Below are 7,500 nucleotides of genomic sequence, written 5' to 3'. Positions count from 1 at the left end.
CTTTTCTTTCCTTCCACCATTTCACCCAACATCTCGAAATGAGCATATAACCAAACCGCAAATAAACACATTCCCACAACTACCAATACTAGCTCGGATAGGGTAGGCTGAATAATGGTATGTAGCTTATGGGACAAAAGGCTAAATTTGGCTTTGTGAGGCTTATGGGCAAAATAAGAAAGGGAAACCTCTACCACATGTGTCAACAAACCACGGACCGAATGCATACAGGTATTAAGCAGATTAAGTTCATATTTATGCACATTTATGTAACATGTCTCATAAGGAGTACTACTCACATTCCTAAATAAACCGGTCATAGATGTCACCAGTTATAGGCTCTAAATCTCAGAATGTATGATGTAGTTTGCCAATTTTCTAAGTCAAATCTCAAGTTCAGCAAGAATGTAACGAAAACTCGTAGATATGCATTTACGATTCTACTAATAACATGTTAATCTAGCAAGGCTCAGGCAAAATAGGTGCAAATGCAATGTCATCATAGAAATACTACCGTTCCGACTCGACCTATATGCTAAAATAAACATGCATTTTTTTGAATTTTTTTGAAATTTTTCATTTTTTTTGGATTTTTGTATACATGTAAAGAGATAAACAATGCAAGGTAAATATGTAAACGTGAATGCAAGCAAATGAAATGCGACGCAAAAACCCTTCCCCAAACCAAATCGCACAATGTCCCCATTGTGCAAAATCATGTAATGAAAGAAAAGAGAAACGGGAATTTGCGAAATAAATAAATATGACATGAAATAAAGACTCGGAAACTTACAAGACTTTAAGCGCAGCAAAAGGAAACCTCCCCAAACCAGCGTGAGCTAGGAGGTTTCAGTAGCTAGCAGTGCTACCAATAAGTACCTGAAAAGACAAACAAAAGATACCGCGTGAAAAACGAGAAAACAATTATGAACGGTACAATTATGTGCAAAAATGAAAAACAGAAGAAATCAGAAATAAGACCGAAAATAAAGTGGAGGGAAGACTCCCTCAATTCCGCAAAACGATCAAACACAGCAGGGGAATGATCAAAAATAGGTACAGCAGCGAACATGGTCGATCGACCACATCACCCAGTCGATCGACCAAAGCGAACAGAATGTAGCTCCTGGAATTCGAACTCGGTCGATCGACCATACGGCGATCGATCGATCGCAATAATCTTTGTAACTTTCTGATTTCGTCTAATTAGCTCAATAAAGAGAGCTAATATGGTCTTCAACCTGCAAAAGAACATAATAACGCGCCCAAAGTTGCGCAAACCCAAAGTAATAGTCTAAAGTATTAAAATCCTAAACAAACCAATCAAAATGCGAAGTCTCGCGCACACGAAAGCAATAAAAAGTCTAAAAGCAGTAAAGAGTCTTTAAAAAAGGTCTAAGAAACGCATAGATCAACGAAATCATGAAAATCTCCGACCAAGGCTTCGTCTACACGAAGTAGCTTCCGCAGTGCTCATCTCAGAAGCTGGGCTCCACTCTACTCCAACTGGGATGCTCAATGGATCATCTCTAGCATCTTCCCAAGCATGGCCATCATCTAGCTTCTCATACTCGAGATCTGACTCCGAAATTTTGACTGGCTCCTTTTTCTTGGGCTCCTCGTCAGTTGCATAGCTCAGACATCCCAGACCGCCTCTCTAAACAATGGGCTCCTTCTCAGCTGGAGCGATCAACGATTCTTCCTTCCCCAAACCGGTTCCTGCAATATCTAAAACAAGAGAATTGTCCTCCATATTGATCCCAATCGGGGGCGGAGGTGTCATAACAGGAATAGGCACAGGTAATGAAGGAGGAGTGTCAGTAATTACAACATAAGACTTACGAGTAGAAATCGCATTACAAGTGACAGGACACATAGCATCTTTCTTCCTATAAGTCCTGGGCAAAACTAATGGATCGCTTCCCCACCTTAAAGGTTAGTGTCCCCGAGCCAACATCAATAATCGCACCAAAGAAGTGCGCGAAAAGGGTCTACCCAAAATGATAGGGATATGGGTATCCTCGGGTATGTCCAACACAATAAAGTCAACTGGGAAGAAGAATTTTCCTATTTGCACAGGAATATCCTCTAGGACTCCTACGGGCTGGACCGCAGAACGATCAGCCATTTGCACTGTCATATTAGTGACCGCAAATCTAGTCAATCCTAATCTCCTAGCAAGACTCAAAGGCATGACACTAATACTAGCCCCTAAATCACATAATGCCTTCTCAATTGAGAAGGTACCAATATTACAAGGACCGAAAAACTACCCGGCCGCTAACTTGTGTGGGGCAAAGAGTCAAATAAGAGCTAGATTCTTCACAAATTAATGACTCGACCCTATCAAGTTTCCGCTTCTTATTTAAAAGCTGCTTCATGAATTTCATGTAAGCGGGAACTTGATTTACCAACTCAAGAAAAGGTACTTGCACATTAAGACCATGAATGACATTTTTAAATTTTTCGAAATATACCTCATCCTTCGTTGGTACTAGCCTCTCTGGATATGGGGTCGTCGAAGTAGCTTAGCCCTCTCCTCTAGGTCTCTCATACCGGCATCGGTGGATTTAGGCTGAAAATCCACCACCTTCTCTTTGTTGAAGCTCGAACCTTCCTCGGACCGTCTCGAATGACCCATTAATCAACATCGGGTCATACTTGGGAACCGAGATCGACCCATCATCGGCACTCGGGTCTTGCCTCAATGAATTCGGAGTTGTCGTACCCCGAAATAAGTGATCCCTCAAGTTGTCCGGCATTGGAGGACGAAAAGACTCACCTACAAAGCAGCGTCGTCGTCGATCGACCATGCATGTCGATCGATCGATCGACTTCTACAGAACGATGAGGCTGCTGCATGTCGCGGACTGGTCGATCGGCCGGGTGAAGTGGTCGATCGACCGTGATCACTGCTGGTCGCCTTTTTCTCGTCCTTTTTCTTCTTCCCTTTTTCAGCAGCTTTCTCGGGTCTATCGAGAGCAGACCCGCTCCTCAGCGTCATTGCATGTACGGTCTCAATACGCTGATTCAGAGAGTGAAATTGACTCGGTATCTCAGCTGCATTTTGATCCAATGTTGCAATATGAGATATCAGCTTCGCGATTAAGACCTGATTCGCCGCATTGCTTTTCTGTACCTCCACCATAAGCAGCTGCACTAGACTCGTCAACTCTGCAACTGCCTCAAGGTACTCAGTCTTCCCTTGAGGCGAAAAAATAGACTAAAATGAAAAACAACTACAACTAGCGCTGCCTCCCCGGCAACGGCGCCAAAATATGATACCCGTCGTTGTGAGTACCAAAAATAATATTTATAAAACCAAACTACTACTAGCAAGCGGTAGTAAGGGTCGATCCGCAGGGAGGTAGGGAGATAATAGTTGTTATTAATTCTAGTCTAAGGGTAACAGTTGTGGGGGTTTTGGTTTGAGTTGATTCTAAAACTAATAACATAAAATAAATAAATAAATAAAAGTAAATAAGGATGTAAACAACGATGAAAGGAATGCTAAGACGGTCGGTTCACTATAGCTGCGATGGCACATAATCCTAGGTAAGTCCGAAATACAGTCGTGTAGGATGGGTAAAACAAGTCCTTTCGGTCCAAGTTAACTAGTAGCTCCTTTCGGCCTATGCTACCAGTCCCTAAGTCTCACTAATACTAGCTCTCGCCCTGAAAAGTGATTCTTAAAGCCTAAATTACATTATCTCTCGATCTCGGCAATTTAGACGTCTTAATTCATTAATTAATGCCCTTCCCTATCTCTCGATCTATGGGTCGGTCAAAACTAAGCATCTAACAAGTCTCCTCTCGGTCTCATTGCTAAATATTGCACTTAACGAATCAAACAATGCTAATCAAACACGAAGTCAGTCGATCGACCGGCTACCCCTGTCGATCGACTAACCGGCTCAGTCGGTCGACCAGAGAAGCCAGTCGATCGACCAAGCCCTAATGCGGGGTCACCTATTCTAATGCCATCTACGCCATAGATCCCCTACATCTCAGCGGGGTTGATTTAGCTAGACATAACAACGATAATAACAACAATGAAATTGACTAATAAAGCTAACGATTGCATATTTATATTAACTAAGCAAATGAATAACATAAAACAATAATATGGCTTTGGGAAATCTAAGCTAACAATTCTAACTACGGAGGAATTAAAGCAATAAACTGAACAGAAGGAACCGAAGAATACCGTAGGGAGGATTGAATAGGAAATACCAAAACCAAGTGCGGAAAGTAAACTTTATTGACGGAGAATTAAACTAAAACAATCTTTTAATATGAACCCTAATTAATTCCTAAAACTTGATGATCATAAACTGATGCCTCTGGTTACATTATATAGAAAATATTACGTAACTCTTATTCCTAAACCTAATTAGAATGGGCTTTGGAATTCTCGATCTTTTAAGTTGCGTATCAGCCGCGTGGTCGATCGACCACTTGGACCATCGATCGACCAAGAGTGCTTTGTCAATGTGCATTCTCGACGATTCCTGCGAGTGCGCACCGATCTTAAAACAGCTGCCATTTCTTCGTTACCTGGTCAAATCAGGCGTTCTACGTGGCGTTGGAAAGCTAAGAGGATAAGCTTTCACCTCCAATTGGAATCACTCGATTATCTGCTCTAGAACTCGAGATATAGCCATCTGAATGAGGCTGCAATATCGTGAAATGCTTCTTTGCTTGTTAAACTCGTACGCACCCATGCTTTTGCTATCTTTAGGCTTTGAAACGCGCACCAAGCTCATTCCTCGAGTCAATACTCCATGTCAAATGCAATGCTAAGTACTTAGGGACGGATTCGGCTTATTTTCCGCTGAAATCTTCATGTTCCTACAAAATCACAAGAAAAGGAAGAAATACACGAAACAAGGGAAATAGTAGCATAAACTACTCAATTGAGCTCTGAAATGCGTGTAAAATAGGGTGTAAAACATCATATAAATGACACGCATCACTAAGCCAGCGCACCGGATGCGGTGCGGTGGCCGCCTTGAATTAATTTTAACCGGCGGCGGGTTGAATCCTGTGCAGACGACTTAAATACGCGACGGGGTATTGTAAGTGGCAGAGTGGCCTTGCTGCCACGATCCACTGAGATTCAGCCCTATGTCGCTTCGATTCGTCCCTCCCCCAAAATTCCATCACAATTATGTTATAATAATACGAGGTTGCGTTACGTATCGGGATGGGTGGATGGAAAAAATGTTAAGTACAAAAATATATTTTTACAAGTCTATGCAAGGGCACCGTGGTGGGCACATGAAGCGTATAGGTCATTGCCGTAATGGGTAATGACAACACTTGTAAAAAAAATTTACAAGTGTTAACGTGGAAAAATACTTAAATAATACGTCGTAAGTATTAACCATGGGTGAAAATATGACCGACCAATGGCTAGGCCATGTGCAGCAAATGCCTAGGCCACGACCACCATGACCGCCGATTGCCTTGGCCATGAGCGGGAAGTGCCTATGCCATGTGCGGCAAGTGCCTAGGCCATGGGCACCATGACCGATCACTGCCTAGCCATGAGCGGCAAGTGCCTAGGCCATGTGCGGCAAGTGCCTAGGCCATGGGCACCAATGACCGATCACTGCCTAGGCCATGTGCGGCAAGTGCCTAGGCCATGGGCACCAATGACCGATCACTGCCTAGGCCATGTGCGGCAAGTGCCTAGGCCATGGGCACCAATGACCGATCACTGCCTAGGCCATGACCGATCACTGCCTAGGCCATGTGCGGCAAGTGCCTAGGCCACGGCTACCATGACCGAGCATTGCCTAGGCCATGTGAGGCAAATGCCTAGGCCACGGCCACCATTACCGACCATTGCCTTAGCAATGAGCAGCAATGGCTAGGCTACGGCCACCATGGCCGAGCACCCTTGGCCATGAGCACCAAGTGCCTACCGAGCACTTGCCGGTCATGGGCACCATGGTCGCCATTGCCTTGGCCATGAGCAAAGTTAGTGCCTACGTGAGCGTGAAAGTGCCTAGGCCATGTGCAGCAAGTGCTTAGCCATGACCGAGGTTTGGCCATGGGCACCAATGACCGAGCAATGCTAGGCCATGGGCAAATGCCGAGCACTTCCAAGGGCCTATTTTTGAGGTTAGTTGCCTAGGCCATGGGCGTGAAATGCCTAGGCCAAGGGCATTTTGAGGTTAGTTGCCTAGGCCATGGGCGTGAAATGCCTAGGCCAAGGGGCATTTTGAGGTTAGCTGCCTAGGCCATGAGCGTGCATTGCCTAGCCACGGGCGCCTTATGAAGCCATGCGTGGGCATTTTTCAATTCGGAACGGATTTTACCGAGCAACGAAGCGTGAAACGCTAATTTAGGAGGTTTCTAAGGTAATTATATGATTGGGTGACCACGAGTCGTAAAGGACAACCAACCGAAAGTCATCCCGACTCGGTTACCTCGATGGCTCCTTAAGACAAGCTATGAAAGGCTATACCTCAACTACCGATACGGCATCCAGGGTAACCGTGCCCAAATACTTCGTAGAGTTGTTGGGGACAGTCATAGGGTAATTTTAACAAGGAACGGACACTAGATGCTTGGTTGGTCCCATACGACGCACCACCCGCACACACACCCACCCCTCGCCAACGGCACCGACCGTGAGCATTTTTCCACTCGGGACATATTTGCCCGAGCAACGAAGCCTACAAATGCTCAAAACCATTGGTAGTGTGATATTAAGTTGCAAGGTGGGTGGAAAATGAGGTGGAGGATGCCCAAAGTGCCCAACACAACCCACACAAAGGGCACACCCAACACGCATAGAGACACCGCTCGCCCCGACGCGGTTTCCGAGACCGAAACGAGTCCGAATAATTTTTTTCTTGAGCCTAAAACCAACTACTCCAAGTTAGCTACCCAAAAATGCAAGGTTTGCACAATATCATCCGTGGTTGGTCCCCCAAAGTCCCCCCACACCGAGATCTAGGCAGCAGACGCGTCCGCAGAAAATGACCCGACTTCGGAGACCCATAACTCCCTCAAAAAAATTCCGAATGACGAATTTTTTTTTCCAGCATCAAGTACTCCAAGTTAGCTTTCCAACCATATATCAAGCTCCAAAAACAAAGCTCATTTGATCCTCCAAAACGGCGTTATAAAAACGTATCGCTATTCTGCACACCCAATGTTTCATGCTACAAGACCAAAACTATCAAAAAAGCCTCTATAGGGGGTAGTGAGGAGCTTGAGCGGCTGGGCACCATGGTGCATGTTTGCGTATGAATAAGGACCCCTACTCCGAGGCGTGGGCATGGCAAGACCCTAAGATGAAAAAAAAAAAATTTTTTTTTTCCGCCATGCAAACCCGTTTCTGGGGCCCGTGAGGTGCACACGGTTTCGGATCGTTGGCTATAGCGGTTGGGCTGGGCACCATGGTGCATGTTGCCGTAGGCATAAGGACCCCTACTCCGAGGCGTGGGCATGGCAAGACCCTTTCAACGAGAAAAAAAATATTCC

Source organism: Silene latifolia, unplaced genomic scaffold (genome assembly GCF_048544455.1).
Source record: "Silene latifolia isolate original U9 population unplaced genomic scaffold, ASM4854445v1 scaffold_141, whole genome shotgun sequence".
NCBI lineage: Eukaryota > Viridiplantae > Streptophyta > Magnoliopsida > Caryophyllales > Caryophyllaceae > Silene > Silene latifolia.
The sequence above is the reverse complement of the archived record's forward strand: the minus strand, read 5'-3'. Positions refer to the sequence as shown.